At 39.9% G+C, this 22,453-nt stretch overlaps 2 non-coding genes across 2 annotated transcripts; one reads left to right on the top strand and one right to left on the bottom strand.

The window, feature by feature from the left end:
- Window positions 1-432: 432 nt before the first annotated feature.
- LOC130932251 (small nucleolar RNA R71) lies at window positions 433-539 on the bottom strand. The gene has a single exon (XR_009067409.1). It is a non-coding gene; the product is annotated as a small nucleolar RNA R71 (small nucleolar RNA).
- A 3,578-nt stretch (window positions 540-4,117) lies between these two features.
- On the top strand, window positions 4,118-4,221 carry LOC130983585 (small nucleolar RNA R71). Its single transcript, XR_009087568.1, has one exon. It is a non-coding gene; the product is annotated as a small nucleolar RNA R71 (small nucleolar RNA).
- Window positions 4,222-22,453: the final 18,232 nt, after the last annotated feature.

The following is a 22,453-nucleotide window of genomic DNA, read 5'->3' as shown; positions in this document are numbered from 1 at the left end:
AATCAAGAAGGAGAAGCTCACAACCATGCCAGAGAAGGCCCTGTAAATCATGCTGGGCAAGAGAGGAGCGTTCTAGGCTCTTACATTAATCCAAACCCAGGAAACTGTGGAAGTAGCATCCAAAAGCCCACCATACATGCCAACAACTTTGAACTAAAACCCCAGCTCATCACCCTTGTTCAGAACAACAGCTCATTTGGAGGAAGTGCTCAAGAAGACCCTAATCAACATCTAACCACCTTCCTAAAAATTTGTGACACTGTGAAGTCTAATGGAGTCCACCCGGATGTCTATATGCTGCTTTTGTTCCCTTTTTCACTCAAGGACAAAGCATCCAAGTGGCTTGAATCCTTTACAAAGAAGAGCTTAACAAATTGGGAAGATGTGGTGAACAAATTTTTGGCAAGGTTCTACCCTCCTTAAAGAATTAACAGGCTGAGAGCTGAGGTGCAAACTTTCAGGCAACAAGATGGTGAGACTCTCTATGAGGCATGGGAGAGGTTCAAGGACTTAACAAGAAGATGCCCACCAGATATGTTCAATGAATAGGTTCAACTTCACATCCTTTTCTTAGTGATGGACTTATCCTCCTCAATGGGGATGTCTCCTTCTATGATAACACCCGCTGAGTAACATAGATGGCAAGTAACATGAGGAAAAGCTAGCCTTGCCATGGTGAAGCGCTTTTCGGCTATTTTGTAGAATTCAAGAGAGATGACTTCATGAACTTCTACTTTCTCTCCAATCATGATGCTATGGATCATGATGGCCCAATCCACAGTAACTTCGAATCGGTTACTAGTAGGGATGATGGAGCATTGGATGAACTCCAACCATCCTCTAGCCACAAGCTTAAGGTCCAGTCTTCTCAATTGAACCGGCTTGCCTCTTGAGTCACTTTTCCATTAAGCTCCTTCCACACATATTTCCATGAGGACTTGGTCCAACCTTTGGTCAAAGTTGACCCTTCTAGTGTAGGGGCGTTCATCTCCTTGCATCATGGGCAAGTTGAATGCCAACCTCACATTTTTCGGACTAAAATCTAAGTATTTCCCCCAAACCATGTAAGATAATTCTTTGGATTCGGGTTCATACTTTGATCATGGTTCCTAGTAATCCATGCATTGGCATACAACTCTTGAACCATTAGGATTCCGACTTGTTGAATGGGGTTGGTCAGAACTTTCCAACCTCTTCTTTAGATCTCATGTCGGATCTCCGGATACTCATTTTTCTTGAGCTTGAAAGGGACCTCAGGGATCACTTTCTTCTTGGCCACAACATCATAAAAGTGGTCTTAATGGGCTTTGGATATGAATCTCTCCATCTCCCATGACTCAGAGGTGGAAGCTTTTGTCTTCCCTTTCCCTTTTCTAGAGGTTTCTCCGGCCTTAGGTGCCATCATTGGTTATGGAAAAACAAAAAAGCTATGCTTTTACCACACCAAACTTAGAATTATTGCTCGTCCTCGAGCAAATGAAGAAAGAAGAGAAGAAGAAGAAGAAAATATGGATGAAAGGTGGAGGTGTGTGGGTTTGGCCAAGGTAAAGAAGAGAGGGTTAGGGTGTGTGAAAATGAGGAAGGATAGAGGGGTTTATATAGTGAGGGGAGAGGGGGTAGGTTCGGCCATTTAGGGTGGGTTTAGGTGGAAAAGAGATTTTGAATTTTGAAGGCAGGTGGGGTTTATGGGGAAGGGTAGATGGATGTGAGTGGTGAAGAGGTGATGGGGAAGAGAGATTGAGGTGATTGGTGAAGGGTTTTTGGGGAAGAGTGTTATTGGATTGTGTGAAGAAGAGATAAGGTGAGTTGAGGTAGGTGGGGATCCTGTGGGGTCCATAGATCCTGAGATGATCCTGTGGGGTCCACAGATCCTGAGGTGTCAAGGATTTACATCCTTGCACCAATGAGGCGTGTAAAACGCCTTCTGCATGCAATCCTGGTGTTTAACGCAAGATTGATGCTTGTTTCTGGCGTTGAACGCTAGCTTCATGCTTGTTTTGGGCGTTCAACGCCCATTTGCAGCATGTTTCTGGCGTTGAACGCTAGTTCCATGCTTGTTTTTGGCGTTCAGCCCCAGCTTTCCTCAGGGTGTATTCCTGGTGTTTAAACGCTAGGATGTTGCTTGTTTCTGGCGTTCAACGCAAGACCCATGCTCTGTTCTGGCATTGAACGCTAGCCAGATGCTCCTTACTGGCGTTTAAATGCCAGTAAGCCCTTCCTTCAGGGTGTGCTATTTCTTTTGCTGTTTTTTATTCTATTTTTAATTTTAGTAATTTTTTTTATGACTCCACATGATCATGAACCTAATAAAACATAAAAGAACAATGAAATAAAAATAAAATTAGATAAATAAAAATTGGGTTGCCTCCCAATAAGCGCTCCTTTAATGTCACTAGCTTGACAGTGGACTCTCATGGAACCTCACAGGTGATCAGGTCAATGTTGTAAACTCCCAACACCAAACTTAGAGTTTGGATGTGGGGATTCAACACCAAACTTAGAGTTTGGCTGTGTCCTCCCAACACCAAACTTAGAGTTTGGCTGTGGGGGCTTTGTTTGACTCTGTACTGAAAGAAGCTTTTCATGCTTCCTCTCCATGTATACAGAAGAACACCCTTGGGTCTTAAACACAAGGTAGTCCCCATTCAATTGAAGGACTAATTCTCATCTGTTAACATCTATCACAGCTCCTGTTGTGGCTAGGAAAGGTCTTCCAAGGATGATGCATTCATCCTCTTCCTTCCTAGTGTCTAAGATTATGAAATCAGTAGGGATGTAAAGGCCTTCAACCTTCACTAACACGTCCTCTACCAATCCATAAGCTTGTCTTACTGACTTGTCTGCCATTTGTAATGAGAATATGGCAGGCTGTACCTCAATGATCCCTAGCTTCTCCATTACAGAGAGTGGAATAAGATTTATGCCTGACCCTAGGTCACACAGAGCCTTGTCAAAGGTCATGGTGCCTATGGTACAGGGTATTAAGAATTTACCAGGATCCTGTCTCTTTTGAGGTAAAGTTTGCTGAACCGATGTATCTAGTTCACTAATGAGCAAGGGAGGTTCACCTTCCCAAGTCTCATTACCAAACAACTTGGCATTCAGCTTCATGATAGCTTCTAGATATTGAGCAACTTGCTCTCCAGTTACAACTTCTTCCTCTTCAAAGGAAGAATAGTCTTTAGAGCTCATGAATGGCAGAAGGAGATTTAATGGGATCTCTATGGTCTCTATATGACCTTCAGATTCCTTTAGGTCCTCAATAGGGAACTCCTTCTTTCTTGAGAGACATCCCATGAGGTCTTCCTCATTGGGATTCATGTCCTCTCCTTCCTCTCTAGGTTCGGCCATGTTGATTATGTCAATAGCCTTACACTCTCCTTTTGGATTCTCTTCAGTATTGCTTGGGAGAGTACTAGGAGGAGTTTCTATGACTTTCTTACTCAGCTGGCCCATTTGTGCCTCCAAATTTCTGATGGAGGACCTTGTTTCACTCATGAAACTTAAAGTGGCCTTAGACAGATCAGAGACTATGTTTGCTAAGTTAGAGGAGCTCTGCTCAGAATTCTCTATCTGTTGCTGAGAAGATGATGGAAAAGGCTTGCTATTGCTGAGCCTATTTCTTCCACCATTATTAAAGCCTTGTTGAGGCTTTTGTTGATCCTTCTATGAGAAATTTGGATGATTTCTCCATGATGAATTATAGGTGTTTCCATAAGTTTCACCCATGTAATTTACCTTTGCCATTACAGTGTTCTCAGGATCATAAGCTTCTTCTTCAGAAGATGCCTCTTTAGTACTGTTGGATGCATTTTGCCATCCATTCAGACTTTGAAAAATCATGTTGACTTGCTGAGTCAACATTTTGTTCTGAGCCAATATGGCATTCAGAGCATCAATTTCAAGAACTCCCTTCCTCTGAGGCGTCCCATTATTCACGGAATTCCTCTCAGAAGTGTACATAAATTGGTTATTTGCAACCATTTCAATAAGTTCCTGAGCTTCTGCAGGCATATTCTTTAGGTGAATGGATCCACCTGCAGAATGGTCCAGTGACATTTTAGAGAACTCAGATAGACCATAATAGAATATATCTATCATGGTCCACTCTGAAAACATGTCAGAAGGACACTTTTTGGTCATCTGCTTGTATCTTTCCCAAGCTTCATAGAGGGATTCACCATCTTTTTGCTTGAAGATCTGAACATCTACTCTAAGCTTGCTCAGCTTTTGAGTAGGAAAGAACTTAACTAAGAAGGCCGTGACCAGCTTATCCCAAGAATCCAGGCTACCTTTAGGTTGTGAGTCCAACCATGCTCTAGCTCTGTCTCTTACAGCAAAAGGGAAAAACATGAGCCTGTAGACTTCAGGATCTACTCCATTAGTCTTAACAGTCTCACAGATCTGCAAGAACTCAGTTAAAAACTGGTAGGGATCTTCTGATGGAAGTCCATGTAACTTGCAGTTCTAATGCATTAGAGCAACTAGTTGAGGTTTCAGCTCAAAATTGTTTGCTCCAATGGCAGGAATTGAGATGCTTCTTGATGAGCGGATATTTTATACGCTTTTTAGGGGTAATTTCATGTAGATTTTAGCATGTTTTAATTAGCTTTTTAATAGAATTTTATTAGTTTTTAAGCAAAAATTATATTTTTGGACTTTACTATGAGTTTTTGTGTTTTTCTGTGATTTCAGGTATCTTCTGACTGAAATTGAGGGAACTAAGCAAAAACCTGATTTAGGCTGAAAAAGGACTGCTGATGCTGTTGGATTCTGATCTCCCTGCACTCGGAATGAATTTTTTGGAGCTATAAAAGTCCAATTGGCGCTCTCTCAATTGGGTTGGAAAGTAGACATCCAGGGCTTTCCAGCAATAGATAATAGTCTATACTTTACGCGAAGATAGATGACGTAAACTGGCGCTCAACGCCAGTTCCATGTTGCAATCTGGCGTTCAGTGCCAGAAGCAGGTTACAAGTTGGAGTTCAACGCTAGAAACAGGTTACAACCTGGCGTTCAACTCCAGAAACAGCCCAGGCATGTGAGAAGCTTAAGTCTCAGCCCCAGCACACACCAAGTGGGCCCCAGAAGTGGATTTCTGCACCACTTATCTTAGTTTACTCATTTTCTGTAAACCTAGGTTACTAGTTTAGTATTTAAACAACTTTTAGAGACTTATTTTGTATCTCATGACATTTTCAGATCTGAATTTTATACTCTTTAACGGCATGAGTCTCTAAACTCCATTGTTGGGGGTGAGGAGCTCTGCTGCGTCTCGATGAATTAATGCAATTATTTCTGTTTACCATTCAAACATGCTTGTTCCTATCTAAGATGTTCATTCGCGCCTCACTATGAAGAAGGTGATGATCCGTGTCACTCATCACCTTCCTCAATCCATGAACGTGTGTCTGACAATCACCTCCGTTCTACATTAGATTGAATGAATATCTCTTAGATTCCTTAATCAGAATCTTCGTGGTATAAGCTAGAATTGATGGCGGCATTCATGAGAATCCAGAAAATCTAAACCTTGTCTGTGGTATTCCGAGTAGGATTCAAGGATTGAATGGCTGCGACGAGCTTCAAAATCGCGAGTGTTGGGCGTAGTGACAGATGCAAAAGGATCAATGGATCTTATTCCAACATGATCGAGAACCAACAGATGATTAGCCGTGCTGTGACAGAGCATCTGGACCAATTTCACTGAGAGGATGGGAAGTAGCCATTGACAATGGTGACACCCTACATACAGCTTGCCATGGAAGGGACTTTGCACTTTTGAAAGTGAGGAAGCATTATGTTACAGGAATTCAGAAGACAAAGCATCTCCAAAACTCCAACATATTCTCCATTATTGCACAATAAGTATTTATTTTATGCCTTTGACTTTTTACAATTAAAACGAAAGAACCCTATTGGCATCCTGACTAAGATCAACAAGATAAATATAGCCTGCTTCAAGCCAACAATCTCCGTGGAATTCGACCCTTACTCACGTAAGGTATTACTTGGACAACCCAGTGCACTTGCTGGTTAGTTGTGCGGATTGCAATTTCGTGCACCAAGTTTTTGGCGCCGTTGCCAGGGATTGTTCGAGTTTGAACAACTAAAGGTTTATTTTGTTGCTTAGATTAGGAATAATTTATTTTTGTTGCTATAGAGTCATCAAATCTGAGTCCTTTATTTTCTTTTCAAAAAATTTTCAAAAATATTATTTTTCTTTATCAATTTTTAATTTTTTTTCGTGAATTTAGTGTCTTATTCTAAGTTTGGTGTCAATTGCATGCTTTTCTTTGTCTCGCAATTTTTGAATTGCATGTTCATTGTTCTTTCTTGGTCTTCAAGTTGTTCTTGTTTATTTTTCTTGTTTGAACTTTAGTTTTTCTTGTTTTGTGTTTTTCCTTGTTTTTCTTGTGATTTTCGAAAATTCCAAAAAGATTTTTCTTTTAGAAAATATTTTTTCTTTCATAGCACAGTTGGTTAGAGCGTTGGCTTATGTTTTTGCTATCCTCTTTTCAAAATTAATTTTTCTTTGATTAAATCTTGTGTCAAATTTTAAGTTTGGTGTTTTCTTTTTATTTTTTCTTTAATTTTCAAAAATTTATTTTAGTTTTCCCAAAAATTTTAAGTTTGGTGTTCTATCTTTTGTTCTTGGTGTTCTTGTGAATCTTCAAGGTGTTCTTGAGTCTCTTTGTGTTTTGATCTTAAAATTTTTAAGTTTGGTGTTCCTTGGTGTTTTCCCTCCAAAATTTTCGAAAACAAGGAGCATTAGATTTAAAAATTTTAAATCTTATGTCTCTTATGTGTTTTTCTCTTTCATCATAAAATGCAAAATTCAAAAAAATATTTATCCTCTCCTCAAATTTCTCAAAATTTTCGATATTACTTGGGTTGACTTTGTCAAAATTTTTCAAATCACATCTTTTTCAAAAATATCCTAACCAATTTCACTCTCCTCACTTTTTTCGAAAATCTTCATAAAATATTTTCAAATTTTTATTTTTATTTTTATTTCAGTTTTTTATTTTATTTCATTTTATTTTATTTTATTATTTCGAAAACAATTTTAAAAATAATATATAAATAAATAAAATAAATCCACATCATCTCCCTTTCTCCATCATGCACCTAAGTGGAAATGAACAGTCCAGAAGGACTCTGGGGTCATATGCTAACCTCACTACTGCTTCATATGGGAATAGTATCTGTATACCCTCCATTGGAGTCAGTAGCTTTAAGTTGAATCCTCAGCTCATTATCATGGTGCATCAAAGTTGCCAGTATTCCGGTCTTCCACAAGAAGAACCTACAGAGTTTCTGGCACAATTTTTACAAATTGCTGACACAGTACATGATAAGAAAGTAGATCAGGATGTCTACAGATTACTACTATTTCCATTTGCTGTAAAGGACCAAGCTAAGAGGTGGTTAAATAACGAACCTAAGGACAGCATAAAGACATGGAAACAGCTGTCAGAAAAATTCCTGAATCACTATTTTCCTCCAAAACGGATGACACAGCTAAGGCTAAGCATCCAAGGCTTCAAACAAGGAGATAATGAATCCCTTTATGATGCCTGGGAGAGATACAGAGAGATGCTAAGAAAATGCCCCTCTGAAATGTTTTCAGAATGGGTGCAATTAGACATCTTCTATTATGGGCTTACAGAGAAAGCTCAGATTTCTCTAGACCACTCAGCTGGTGGATCTATCCACATGAGAAAGACAATTGAAGAAGCTCAAGAGCTCATTGATACAGTTGCCAGGAATCAGCATCTGTACCTAAGCAGTGAATCTTCCATCAACAAAGAGGCTAAAACAGTAATTGCTGAACTCAGTCCTGCAGATCAAGCTGCTGAATTCAATCAGCAATTAGATTTTCTAACAAAACAGCTAGCCAAATTCAAGGAGATATTACAAGAAACAAGAATGGCTAATATGAATATGGAAGTACAGTTGAAGCAAACAGAACAGTAGTTATCAAAACAAATAACAGAAGAATGCCAAGCAGTTCAAATAAGAAGTGGAAAGACATTAAATACCCCACTTCAAGGCAACAGAAAGCCATGAAATGAGCAAACTATTACCTGGTGCACGAAATTGTGATCATCAATGGCGCCATCAACATGGTACGCTTAATTGCAATCTCAACTCTTTATCACAACTTCGCACAACTAACCAGCAAGTGCACTTGGTCATCCAAGTAATAAACCTTACGCGAGTAAGGGTCGATCCCACGGAGATTGTTGGTATGAAGCAAGCTATGGTCACCTTGTAAATCTTAGTCAGGCAGATTCAAATGGTTATGGATGATATACGAATAAAGCATAAAGATAGAGATACTTATGTAATTCATTGGTGAGAATTTCAGATAAGCGTATGGAGATTCTTTGTCCCTTCCGTCTCTCTGCTTTCCTACTATCTTCATCCAATCCTTCTTACTCCTTTCCATGACAAGCTATATGTTGGGCATCACCGTTGTCAGTGGCTACAATCCCGTCCTCTCAGTGAAAATGTTTTCACGCACCCTGTCACGGCACGGCTAATCATCTGTCGGTTCTCAATCAGGTTGGAATAGAATCCATTGATTCTTTTGCGTCTGTCACTAACACCCAGCCTTTAGGAGTTTGAAGCTCGTCACAATCATTCAATCATTGAATCCTACTCAGAATACCACAGACAAGGTTTAGACCTTCCGGATTCTCTTGAATGCCGCCATCAATTCTAGCTTATACCACGAAGATTCCGATTAAGAGATCCAAGAGATATCCACTCACTCTAAGGTAGAACAGAAGTGGTTGTCAGGCACACGTTCATAGGTGAGAATGATGATGAGTGTCACGGATCATCACATTCATCAAGATGAGGAACAAGTGATATCTTAGAACAAAAACAAGCTGAATTGAATAGAAGAACAATAGTAATTGCATTAATACTCGAGGTACAGCAGAGTTCCACACCTTAATCAATGGTGTGTAGAAACTCCACCGTTGAAAATACATAAGAACAAGGTCTAGGCATGGTCGAATGGCCAGCCTCCCAATGATCTAAGAACTAGGCGTCCAAAGATGATCCTAAGATCTAAAGTGATCAAAAGATTAGAATACAATAGTAAAAGGTCCTATTTGTAGAGAACTAGTAGCCTAGGGTTTACAGAAATGAGTAAATGACATAAAAATCCACTTTTGGGCCCACTTGGTGTGTGCTTGGGCTGAGAATTGAAGCTTTTTCGTGTAGAGACTTCTCTTGGAGTTAAACGGCAGCTTTTGTGCCAGTTTGGGCGTTTAACTCCCATTCTTGTGCCAGTTCCGGCATTTAACACCGGGCAGTTTTGAGCTGATTTGGAACGCCGGTTTGGGCCATCAAATCTCGGGCAAAGTATAAACTATTACACATTGCTGGAAAGCCCAGGATGTCTACTTTCCAACGCATTTGAGAGTGCGCCAATTGGGCTTCTGTAGCTCCTGAAAATCCACTTCGAGTGCAGGGAGGTCAGAATCCAACAGCATCTACAGTCCTTTTTAGCCTCTGAATCAGATTTTTGCTCAGGTCCCTCAATTTCAGCCAGAAATACCTGAAATCACAGAAAAACACACAAACTCATAGTAAAGTCCAGAAAAGTGAATTTTAACTAAAAACTAATAAAAATATAATAAAAACTAACTAAAACATACTAAAAACATACTAAAAACAATGCCAAAAAGCGTATAAATTATCCGCTCATCACAACACCAAACTTAAATTGTTGCTTGTCCCCAAGCAACTGAAAATCAATTAAGATAAAAATAAGAGAATATGCAATGAATTCCAAAAACATCTATGAAGATCAGTATTAATTAGATGAGCGGGGCTTTTAGCTTTTTGCCTCTGAATAGTTTTGGCATCTCACTCTATCCTTTGAAATTCAGAATGATTGGCTTCTATAGGAACTCAGAATCCAGATAGTGTTATTGATTCTCCTAGTTAAGTATGATGATTCTTGAACACAGCTACTTTATGAGTCTTGGCCGTGGCCCAAAGCACTCTGTCTTCCAGTATTACCACCGGATACATACATGCCACAGACACATAATTAGGTGAACCTTTTCAGATTGTGACTCAGCTTTGGTAGAGTCCCCAATTAGAGGTGTCCAGGGTTCTTAAGCATACTCTTTTTGCCTTGGATCACAACTTCATTATTTTTTCCCTTTTTCTCTTTTTTTTTTCGTTTTCTCTTTTATCTCTTTTATTTTTTGAATATTCACTGCTTTTTCTTGCTTCAAGAATCATTTTTATGATTTTTCAGATCCTCAGTAACATGTCTCCTTTTTCATCATTCTTTCAAGAGCCAACATTCATGAACAACAAATTCAAAAGACATATGCACTGTTTAAGCATACATTCAGAAAACAAAAGTATTGCCACCACATCAAAATAATTAATCTGTTATAAAATTCAGAATTCATGCAATTCTTCTCCTTTTCAATTAAGAACATTTTTTATTTAAGAAAGGTGATGGATTCATAGGAAATTCATAACTTTAAGGCATAGACACTAAGACACTAATGATCATAAGACACAAACATAGATAAACATAAGCATGAAAATTTGAAAAATAAGAAAATAAAGAACAAGGAAATTAAAGAATGGGTCCACCTTAGTGATGGCAGCTTGTTCTTCCTCATGAAGATCTTATGGAGTGCTTGAGCTCCTCAATGTCTCTTCCTTGCCTTTGTTGTTCCTCTCTCATGATTCTTTGATCTTCTCTAATTTCATGGAGGAGGATGGAATGTTCTTGGTGCTCCACCCTTAGTTGTCCCATGTTGGAACGCAATTCTCTTAGGGAGGTGTTGATTTGCTCCCAATAGTTTTGTGGAGGAAAGTGCATCCCTTGAGGCATCTCAGGGATTTCATGATGAGTGGGATCTCTTGTTTGCTCCATCCATTTCTTAGTGATGGGCTTGTCCTCATCAATGAGGATGTCTCCCTCTATGTCAACTCCAACCAAATAACAGAGGTGACAAATCAGATGAGGGAAGGCTAATCTTGCCAAGGTAGAGGACTTGTCCACCACCTTATAAAGTTCTTGGGATATGACTTCATGAACTTCTACTTCCTCTCTAATCATGATGCTATGAATCATGATAGCCCGGTCTATAGTAACTTCGGACCGGTTGCTAGTGGGAATGATTGAGCATTGGATAAACTCCAACCATCCCCTAGCCACGGGCTTGAGGTCATGCCTTCTCAGTTGAACCGGCTTCCCTCTTGAATCTCTCTTCCATTGAGCGCCCTCTTCACAAATGTCTATGAGGACTTGGTCCAACCTTTGATCAAAGTTGACCCTTCTAGTGTAAGGGTGTTCATCTCCTTGCATCATGGGCAAGTTGAATGCCAACCTTACATTTTCCGGACTAAAATCTAAGTATTTCCCCCGAACCATTGTAAGCCAATTCTTTGGGTCCGGGTTCACACTTTGATCATGATTCTTGGTGATCCATGCATTGGCATAGAACTTTTGAACCATTAAGATTCCAACTTATTGAATGGGGTTGGTAAGAACTTCCCAACCACTTCTTCGAATCTCATGTCAGATCTATGGATATTCACTCTTTTTGAGTTTGAAAGGGACCTCGGGGATCACCTTTTTCATGGCCACAACTTCATAGAAGTGGTCTTGATGCACACTTGAGATGAATCTCTCCATCTCCCATGACTCGGAGGTGGAAGCTTTTGCCTTCTAGAAGTGGAAGCTTTTGCTTTCTAGAGGTTTTTCCGGCCTTAGGTGCCATAAATGGTTATGGAAAAACAAAAAGCAATGCTTTTACCACACCAAACTTAGAAGTTTTGCTCGTCCTCGAGCAAATGAAGAAAGAAGAGAGTAGAAGAAAAAGAAATAGAGGAGATGGAGATAGCTTTGTGGTTCGGCCAAGGGGGAGAAGTAGTATTTAGGATGTGTGAGAATGAAGAGGTGAAGATGGGTTTATATAGGAGTGGATAGGGGGTGTATGGTTCGGCCATTATGGGTGGGTTTGGGAGTGAAAGTGGTTTGAATTTGAATGGTAAGGTAGGTGTGGGTTTTATGAAGGATGGATGTGAGTGGTGAAGAGAATAGTGGGATTTGATAGGTGAGGGGTTTTTGGGGAAAAGTGGTTGAGGTGATTGGTGAATGGGTGAAGAAGAAAAGAGAGGGTGGTGGGGTAGGTGGGGATCCTGTGGGGTCCACAGATCCTGAGGTGTCAAGGAAAATTTATCCCTGCACCAAGTGGCGAGCAAAAATGCTCTTTATGCTAATTCTGGCGTTAAACACCGGGCTGGTGCCCATTTCTGGCATTTAACACTAGCTTCTTGCCCTTTCCTAGCGTTTAACGCCAGTCTGGTGCCCCTTTCTGGCGTTAAACGCCCAGAATGGTGCCAGACTGGGCGTTAAACGCTCATTTGCTACCCTTACTAGCGTTTAAATGCCAGCAAGATCGTCCTCCAGGGTGTGCTATTTTTCTTTCTGTTTTTCATTCTATTTTTGCTTTTTCAATTGATTTTTTGACTTTCCATGATCATCAACCTACAGAAAACATGAAATAACAAAGGAAAATAGATTAAATATAACATTGGGTTGCCTCCCAACAAGCGCTTCTTTAATGTCAGTAGCTTGACAGAGGGTTCTCATGGAGCCTCACAGATACTCAGAGCAATGTTAGAACCTCCCAACACCAAACTTAGAGTTTGAATGTGGGGGTTCAACACCAAACTTAGAATTTGGTTGTGGCCTCCCAACACCAAACTTAGAGTTTGACTGTGGGGGCTCTGTTTGACTCTGTTTTGAGAGAAGCTCTTCATGCTTCCTCTCCATGGTGACAGAGGGATATCCTTGAGCCTTAAACACAAAGAATTCTTCATTCACTTGAATGATCAATTCTCCTCTGTCCACATCAATCACAGTCTTTGCTGTGGCTAGGAAGGGTCTGCCAAGGATGATGGATTCATCCATGCATTTCCCAGTCTCTAGGACTATGAAATCAACAGGGATGTAATGGTCTTCAATCTCTACCAGAACATCCTCTACAAGCCCATAAGCTTGTTTTCTTGAATTGTCTGCCATCTCTAGTGAGATTCTTGCAACTTGCACCTCAAAGATCCCTAGCTTCTCTATTACAGAGAGAGGCATGAGGTTTATGCTTGACCCAAGGTCACACAGAGCCTTCTTAAAGGTCATGGTGCCTATGGTACGAGGTATTGAAAACTTCCCAGGATTTTGTCTCTTTTGAGGTAATTTCTGCCTAGACAAGTCATCCAGTTCTTTAGTGAGCAGAGGAGGTTTGTTCTCCCAAGTCTCATTACCAAATAACTTGTCATTTAGCTTCATGATTGCTCTAAGGTACTTAGCAACTTGCTCTTCAGTGACATATTCATCCTCTTCATAGGAAGAATACTCATCAGAGCTCATGAATGGCAGAAGTAAATCCAATGGAATCTCTATGGTCTCAGTGTGAGCCTCAGATTCCCATGGTTCCTCATTAGGGAACTCATTGGAGGCCAGTGGACGTCCATCAAGGTCTTCCTCAGTGGCGCTCACTGCCTCTTTCTCCACTCCAAATTCGGCCATGTTGATGACCTTGCACTCTCCTTTTGGATTCTCTTCTGTATTGTTTGGAAGAGTACTAGGAGGGAGTTCAGTAACTTTCTTACTCAGCTGTCCCACTTGTGCCTCCAAATTTCTAATGGATGACCTTATTTCAATCATGAAACTTTGAGTGGTTTTGATTAGATCAGAGACCATGGTTGCTAAGTCAGAGTGGCTCTGCTTAGAATTCTCTGTCTGTTGCTGAGAAGATGATGGAAAAGGCTTGCCATTGCTAAACCTGTTTCTTCCACCATTATTGTTGTTGAAACCTTGTTGAGGTCTCTGTTGATCCTTCTATGAGAGATTTGGATGATTTCTCCATGAAGGATTATAGGTGTTTCTATAGGGTTCTCCCATGTAATTCACCTCTTCCATTGAAGGGTTCTCAGGATCATAAGCTTCTTCTTCAGATGAAGCGTCCTTAGTACTGCCTGGTGTAGCTTGCATTCTAGACAGACTTTGAGAGATCATATTGACTTGCTGAGTCAATATTTTGTTCTGAGCCAATATGGCATTCAGAGTATCAATCTCAAGAACTCATTTCTTCTGATTCATCCCATTGTTCACAGGATTCCTTTCAGAAGTGTACATGAATTGATTATTTGCAACCATTTCAATCAGTTCTTCAGCTTCTGTAGGCGTCTTCTTCAGATGAAGAGATCCTCCAGCAGAGCTATCCAATGACATCTTGGACAGTTCAGACAGACCATCATAGAAAATACCTATGATGCTCCATTCAGAAAGCATGTCAGATGGACACTTTCTGATCAACTGTTTGTATCTTTCCCAAGCTTCATAGAGGGATTCACTTTCCTTCTGTCTGATGGTTTGGACTTCCACTCTAAGCTTACTCAATTTTTGAGGTGGAAAGAACTTTGCCAAGAAGACATTGACTAGCTTTTCCCAAGAGTTCAGGCTTTCTTTAGGTTGTGAGTCCAACCATATCCTAGCTCTGTCTCTTACAGCAAAAGGGAATAGCATAAGTCTGTAGACTTCAGGGTTAACCCCATTGGTCTTGACAGTGTCACAGATTTGCAAGAATTCAGCTAAAAACTGATGAGGATCTTCCAATGGAAGTCCATGGAACTTGCAATTCTGTTGCATTAGAGAAACTAATTGAGGCTTAAGCTCAAAGTTGTTTGCTCCAATGGCAGGGATAGAGATGCTTCTCCTATAGAAGTCGGGAGTAGGTGCAGTAAAGTCACCCAGCACCTTCCTTGCATTGTTGGCATTGTTGTTGTTTTCAGCTGCCATGGGTTCTTCTTCTTTGAAGATTTCTGTTAGATCCTCTACAAAGAGTTGTGCCTTAGCTTCTCTTAGCTTTCGCTTCAAGGTCCTTTCAGGTTCAGGGTCAGCCTCAACAAGAATGCTTTTGTCTTTGCACCTGCTCATATGAAAGAGAAGAGAACAAGAAAATATGGAATCCTCTATGTCACAGTATAGAGATTCCTTGAGGTGTCAGAGGAAAAGAAAAATAGAAGGAGAGGTAGAAGAATTCGAGCTTATCAAAAGAGATGGAGTTTGAACTGTTCATTGAGGAGGAGTGTTAGTCCATAAATAGAAGGATGTAAGAAGAGGGGAAGAAATTTTTGAAAATAAGTAACAAATTTTAAAATCATTTTGAAAAATACTGATTGATTTTCGAAAACTAAGAGTGGAAAATAAATCAAGTGATTTCTGAAAAAGATTTTGAAATTAGAAATTAAAAAGATATGATTGAAAAACTATTTTTGAAAAAGATGTGATTAAAAAGATATGATTCAAAAGTTATGATTTAAAAAAGATATGATTGAGAAGATATGATTTGAAAAACAATTTAAAAAGATTTGATTTTGAAAATTAATGACTTGGCTAATAAGAAAAGATATGATTCAAACATTAAACCTTTCTCAACAGAAAAGGCAACATACTTGAAATGTTGAATCAAATCATTAATTGATAGCAAGTATTTTTGAAAATGGAAAGAAATTGATTTTGAAAACATATGATTGATAAGATATGATTTGAAAAAGATTTGATTTTGAAAAATTTTGAAAACTTGAAAAAAATTTGAATTAAAAAACAGAATCTTCCCTTTTGTGCCATCCTGGCATTCAACGCCTAGAATGGTATACATTCTGGCATTTAACGCCCAAAACTCACCCCTTTTGGACGTTAAATGCCCAGCCAGGCACCCTGGCTGGCGTTTAAACACCAGTTTTCCTTCTTCACTGGGCGTTTTGAACGCCGAGTTTTTTCTGTGTAATTCCTCTGCTGTATGTTCTGAATCTTCAATTCTCTGTATTATTGACTTGAAAAGACACAAATTAAAAATATTTTTGAATTTTTAATGATGAGGAATAATCAAAATGCAACTAAAATCAAATAACAATGCATGCAAGACACCAAACTTAGAAGTTTGTATACTATTGACACTAACAAAATGAGAATGCATATGAGAAACAACAAAACACTCAAGACAAGAGAATTTAAAGATCAGAACAAGGAAATCATCAAGAACATCTTGAAGATCAATGAAGACACATGCATGAACAAGAAGAACAGAAATATGCAGTTGACACCAAACTTAAAATGAGACACTAAACTCAACAAGAAACATAAAATATTTTTGATTTTTATGATTTTGTAATTTTTTTGGATTTTTCAAAAATTAAGTGGAAAAGAAAATAAAGATATCAAAATTCTTAATGAGAATTCCAGGAATCATGCAATGTTAGTCTAAAGCTTCAGTCTAAAGGAATTAGACATGGCTAGCCAAGCTTCAGTAGGACACTACATTCAAGAGCTAAATTGATGAGGATCAATCAGCTTTGGTGATGATAAGAACATCACCTTGAAACACTAGAATTCATTCTTAAGAACTCTGAAAAAAATACCTAATCTAAGCAACAAGATAAACCGTCAGTTGTCCAAACTCAAACAATCCCCGGCAATGGTGCCAAAAACTTGGTGCACAAAATTGTGATCATCAATGGCGCCATCAACATGGTACGCTCAATTGCAATCTCAACTCTTTATCACAACTTCAGACAACTAACCAACAAGTGCACTAGGTCGTCCAAGTAATAAACCTTATGCGAGTAAGGGTCGATCCCACGGAGATTGTTGGTATGAAGCAAGCTATGGTCACCTTGTAAATCTTAGTCAGGCAGATTCAAATGGTTATGGATGATATACGAATAAAGTATAAAGATAGAGATACTTATGTAATTCATTGGTGAGAATTTCAGAAAAGCATATGGAGATGCTTTGTCCCTTCCGTCTCTATGCTTTCCTGCTGTCTTCATCCAATCCTTCTTACTCCTTTCCATGGCAAGCTGTATGTTGGGCATCACCGTTGTCAGTGGCTACAATCCCGTCCTCTCAATGAAAATGTTTAACGCACCCTGTCACGGCACGGCTAATCATCTGTCGGTTCTCAATCAGGTTGGACTAGAATCCATTGATTCTTTTGCGTCTGTCACTAACGCCCAGCCTTCAAGAGTTTGAAGCTCATCACAGTCATTCAATCATTGAATCCTACTCAGAATACCACAGACAAGGTTTAGACCTTCCGGATTCTCTTGAATGCTGCCATCAATTCTAGCTTATCCACCCACTCTAAGGTAGAACGGAGGTGGTTGTCAAGCACACGTTCATAGGTGAGAATGATGATGAGTGTCACGGATCATCACATTCATCAAGTTGAGGAACAAGTGATATCTTAGAACAAAAACAAGCTGAATTGAATAGAAGAACAATAGTAATTGCATTAATACTCGAGGTACAGCAGAGCTCCACACCTTAATCTATGGTGTGTAGAAACTCCACCGTTGAAAATACATAAGAACAAGGTCTAGGCATGGCCGAATGGCCAGCCTACCAATGAACTAAGAACTAGGCGTCCAAAGATGATCCTAAGATCTAAAGTGATCAAAAGATTAGAATACAATAGTAAAAGGTCCTATTTGTAGAGAACTAGTAGCCTAGGGTTTACAGAAATGAGTAAATGACATAAAAATCCACTTCCGGGCCCACTTGGTGTGTGCTTGGGCTGAGCATTGAAGCTTTTTCGTGTAGAGACTTCTCTTGGAGTTAAACGGCAGCTTTTGTTCCAGTTTGGGCGTTTAACTCCCATTCTTGTGCCAGTTCCGGCGTTTAACACCGGGCAGTTTTGAGCTGATTTGGAACGCCAGTTTGGGCCATCAAATCTCATGCAAAGTATGAATTATTATACATTGCTGGAAAGCCCAGGATGTCTACTTTCCAACGCAATTGAGAGCGCGCCAATTGGGTTTCTGTAGCTCCAGAAAATCCACTTCGAGTGCAGGGAGGTCAGAATCCAACAGCATCTACAGTCCTTTTCAGCCTCTGAATCAGATTTTTGCTCAGGTCCCTCAGTTTCAGCCAAAAAATACCTGAAATCACAGAAAAACACACAAACTTATAGTAAAGTCTAGAAAAGTGAATTTTAACTAAAAACTAATAAAAATATAATAAAAACTAACTAAAACATACTAAAAACATACTAAAAACAATGCCAAAAAGCGTATAAATTATCCGCTCATCATTACCCAAAATCCCTCTGAGGACAGTAAGAGCCCAGAGAGGAATAATTCTGGCGCTCAAATGCCAGAAAAGGAGTGAAGAGCTGGCATTGAACGCCCAACCCATGCTCAGTCCTGGCGTTCAATGCCAGAAACAAGCAAGGAACTGGCATTAAACGCCCAAAGGAAGCACAATTCTGGCGTTCAGACGCCAGAAACAGGTAAGGAGCTGGTGTCTAATGCCACTCTAGCTTCCACCTCTGGCATTCAAATGCAAATGGGGGATCAGACACATACTAGTGCTGATAATAGTCCTTCTAAAAAGGCTTCCCAACCCACATCTGTAGGCAATAAACCTGCAGCAACTAAGGTTGAGGAATACAAAGCCAAAATGCCTTATCCTCAGAAACTCTGCCAAGCAGAACAGGATAAGCAGTTTGCCCGCTTTGCAGACTATCTCAGGACTCTTGAAATAAAGATTTTGTTTGCAGAGGCACTTGAGCAAATACCCTCTTATGCTAAGTTCATGAAAGAGATCTTAAGTCATAAGAAGGATTGGAGGGAAACTGAAAAAGTTTACTGATGACAAGTCATCATATACCCATTTTTCAAGCTAATTTTACTTGTTTTGTTAGTCTTTATGCACTTTCTTGCATCCTAAGTAAGTGATTTAGAAGGGAAATGCATAACTTCTTTAAATCAAACAACCACCATGAAATTAATGTTAACTCATGAGGTTTAAGCTAAATTTAATAGATTTTTAATTGATTTATAAGCCTTGTGAATTTAGTGATACTTGGAGTGGTTGTTTTGGTTTATTGTAGGTGAAGAAAAGAAGAAAATGGAAAGCGTGGCCTAAGAAAGTGTGGCCAAAGGAGAAAAAGGTGTGGCGCATAATGGAGGAAGCAAGCATTGCCCTCCACAAGGGCACACTACCCTCTAGGAGGGCAACATAAGGGAACAAGGCTTGGAAGGCAACTCTGCCCTGCCCACGACAAGGGCAGAGCACAAAATGGTGCCTTGGATTAAAGGAAGGAAAAACCTTGCCCTGCCCTCCACAAGGGCAGTATCGGGCCTTCATGGAAAATAAATCAAAGGAAAAAGTTTACCCTTGCTTGCCACAAGTCTCGAACACGGCACAATGAGGAAGCAAGGAACTAGGCTTCATTATGGTGCCAAGAAAGCCAAGGAAAATGGGTAGCGTATGTATCGGCCAAGTCTCGAACACGGGACTTCAATTTAGAAACACTGCCCTGCCCTCCGCGAGGGCAGGGCAGCATTTTGTTGTGGCACGGCCAGCGCACCATTCTGGCGCACCAAGGTATCATTCAGCAGCACCAGGAGCACGCACAGGCACCAAAATGGCGCACCAGAAATTTTTGCCCTGGGCAGGGCAGCATCCTGCGCACCAAGCTCGCACGCCATGCTCGCACCAAAGCCGCATGCATCAAATCCTGCCCTGCCCTCCACAAGGGCAGGGCAGCCTCCTGGAAGCAATTTTTTGTGGGCCAAAAATTGAATTAAAAATCTAATTTAATTCAATTCTTCACCAAATCAAAAGCCCATCCAAATCCTAAGATCCAAGAATAGAAAGTGTATAAATAGGAGTTAGTTTGATGTAATTAGAACTTTTACTTTCACCTTTTACTTGACTTTTGAATTTTGCACTTTCTTTGGAGCTTTGAATTTTGCAACTTCTCTTGGTGACTTCACTGAGATTTCAGAGAATTGGGGAGGAGAATTGATCTCTCTTCTTCCTCGTTCTTGCTTGGGCACTTTTACTTTTCTTGTTTTGAGTTTTGGGTGTGAAGAATTGAGGAAATTCTGTCTCAATCTCCATTCAAAATCTCTTTAATTCCTTTCTGCACAATTGAGTTCAATTTCAATTTCCTTTACTGCTTCTTCTTCTATTTCTTGTCAATTGCTTTGTGAACTTGGATCTGGGAAGGCAATTGAGATCTAGACTTTGCTTTCTAGTCTCTTGAGACCTGAGATCCCATTTTCCTGGTTGGTTCTTCTGTGAACCTCTGCAATTTAAATTCATTTTCTGTTTGAAATTTAGTTTATCCCAATTCATCTTCTACTTTATTAATTGTTGCAATTTACTTTCTCTCGCTGGAATTCTGAATTCCCAATCCTTAATTCCCCTTTTATATTCAAGCACTTTACATTTCTTGCACTTTAAGTTTCAGTCATTTAATTTCTTGTTCTTTAAGATTCAGCACTTTTACTTTCCTGCTCTTTAATTTACTGCAATTTTCCCTCTCCCTTTACATTCCAAGCAATTTAGCTTCTGTTAAATACAAACCACTCAACCAAAGCTTAATTCGCTTGACTAAATCAACCACTAAACTAAAATTGCTCAATCCTTCAATCCCTGTGGGATCGACCTCACTCATGTGAGTTATTATTACTTGATGCGACCCTGTACACTTGCCGGTGAGTTTTGTGTCGGATCGTTTTCCGCACATCAAGTTTTTGGCGCCGTTGCCGGGAATTGAAATAGATTGACAATGATTAAGTGAAGTGGAGGTCTAGATTAAGCACTTTTTCTTTTCTGTTTCTATAACACACTAACTGTTTAAATTTTTGCTTAAACTAACTAAAAAAAATTCATTCTAGCAATAGATTGAAGTTTTATTGATTTTCTGGATCTGTGTGTTTATTGTTGTGTGTTTGTATGTCAGGTACAGGAAGATCTTCCCCTATCCTCTCTGAACTTGACCAAAGGACTCTTCGAAGAATAAGAAGAGCTAAAAGAGGGAAGAACGTTATTGGAGAGGAAGAATCTGAGGAGGAATTCCAAGAAATGGAAGGAGATCCATCAAATCCCAATCAACCAGAAGGAGGAGCCAATAATAACCAACAACAAAGAAGAGTACTGGCTTCCTACACATTTGCAAATGCTAGACACTGTGGGAGTAGCATTCTTCCCCCCAATGTCAATGCAAACAACTTCGAACTAAAGCCACAACTCATCACTTTGGTTCAAAACAACTGTTCTTTTGGAGGAGGACCATTGGAGGACCCAAATCAACACTTATCCACCTTCTTGAGGATTTATGACACTGTTAAAACCAATGGTGTGCCTCCTGACAGTTACAAGTTGTTGCTCTTTCCATTCTCTCTCAGAGACAAAGCCACTCAATGGCTAGAAACGTTCCCAAAGGAAAGCATCAACACTTGGGATGACTTGGTGAGCAAGTTCCTTTCCAAATTTTATCCCCCTCAAAGAATCATAAGATTGAAGACTGAGGTGCAGACATTCACTCAAATGGAGGCTGAGAATTTATATGAAGCATGGGAAAGATATAAGGCACTATTGAGGAAGTGTCCACCAGAGATGTTTACTGAATGGGATAAGTTGCAGAACTTCTATGAAGGACTTACTCTGAAGGCTCAAGAAGCACTTGATCACTCAGCTGGAGGCTCATTACAACTCATGAAAACTACAGAAGAAGCTCAAAACCTCATTGATATGGTGGCCAACAACCAATATTTCTTTGCTCATCAAAGACAACGCCAACCATCACAGAGAAGAGGAGTAATGGAGTTAGAAGGAGTGGATTCAATTCTAGCTCAGAACAAGATGATGCAGCAGCAGATTCAACAACAGTTTGAGCAAATGGCCAAAAGAATTGATGGCCTGCAAGTAGCAGCAGTGAGAACCACGAGCCAACCATCAACCACATGGGTGCAAAGTGAAGAAACTCAAGAGGAACAACAGCAAGAGCAAGTCCAATACATGCACAACCAAAATCCTGGAACAAATGAAGTCTATGGTGATACTTACAATCCATCTTGGAAGAACCATCCCAACCCCAGATGGGGAGACAACCACAATCAAAGCCAACAACCATGGCAAAGAAACTCAAGTCAGAACAATTGGAAAAGCACAAACCACAACCCCCAGCCAAACACTAACCAAAACACATACAGAAAATCACAAAATAATTACCCCAACTCTAACCATCACCTACCCAATAACCACCCAACTAACCAAAACACCTATCATCATCCATCAACACCCAAAAACCAACCAATCTCATAAGACTCTCAGAGGATCACTAATCTAGAGCTGCTCATGGAAAAAATGATGAAGAACCAAGAATTAACAACAAAGAACTAAGAAGCTTCCATGAAGAACCTAGAGAGGCAGATTGGGCAAATCTCCAAACAGATTTCTATTGAAAAACCATCAAGCTCACTACCAAGTGACACCATTCCTAACCCAAAGGAAGAATGCAAGGTCGTGCAACTAAGAAGTGGAAAGATGTTAGTGGATGGTAACCAAGGCGCAACCAAGAATAATGACAATGAGCCA

Source organism: Arachis stenosperma, chromosome 5, assembly GCF_014773155.1.
Source record: "Arachis stenosperma cultivar V10309 chromosome 5, arast.V10309.gnm1.PFL2, whole genome shotgun sequence".
NCBI lineage: Eukaryota > Viridiplantae > Streptophyta > Magnoliopsida > Fabales > Fabaceae > Arachis > Arachis stenosperma.
Note: the sequence above shows the minus strand (reverse complement) of the source record. Positions and strands in the feature narration are given on the sequence as shown.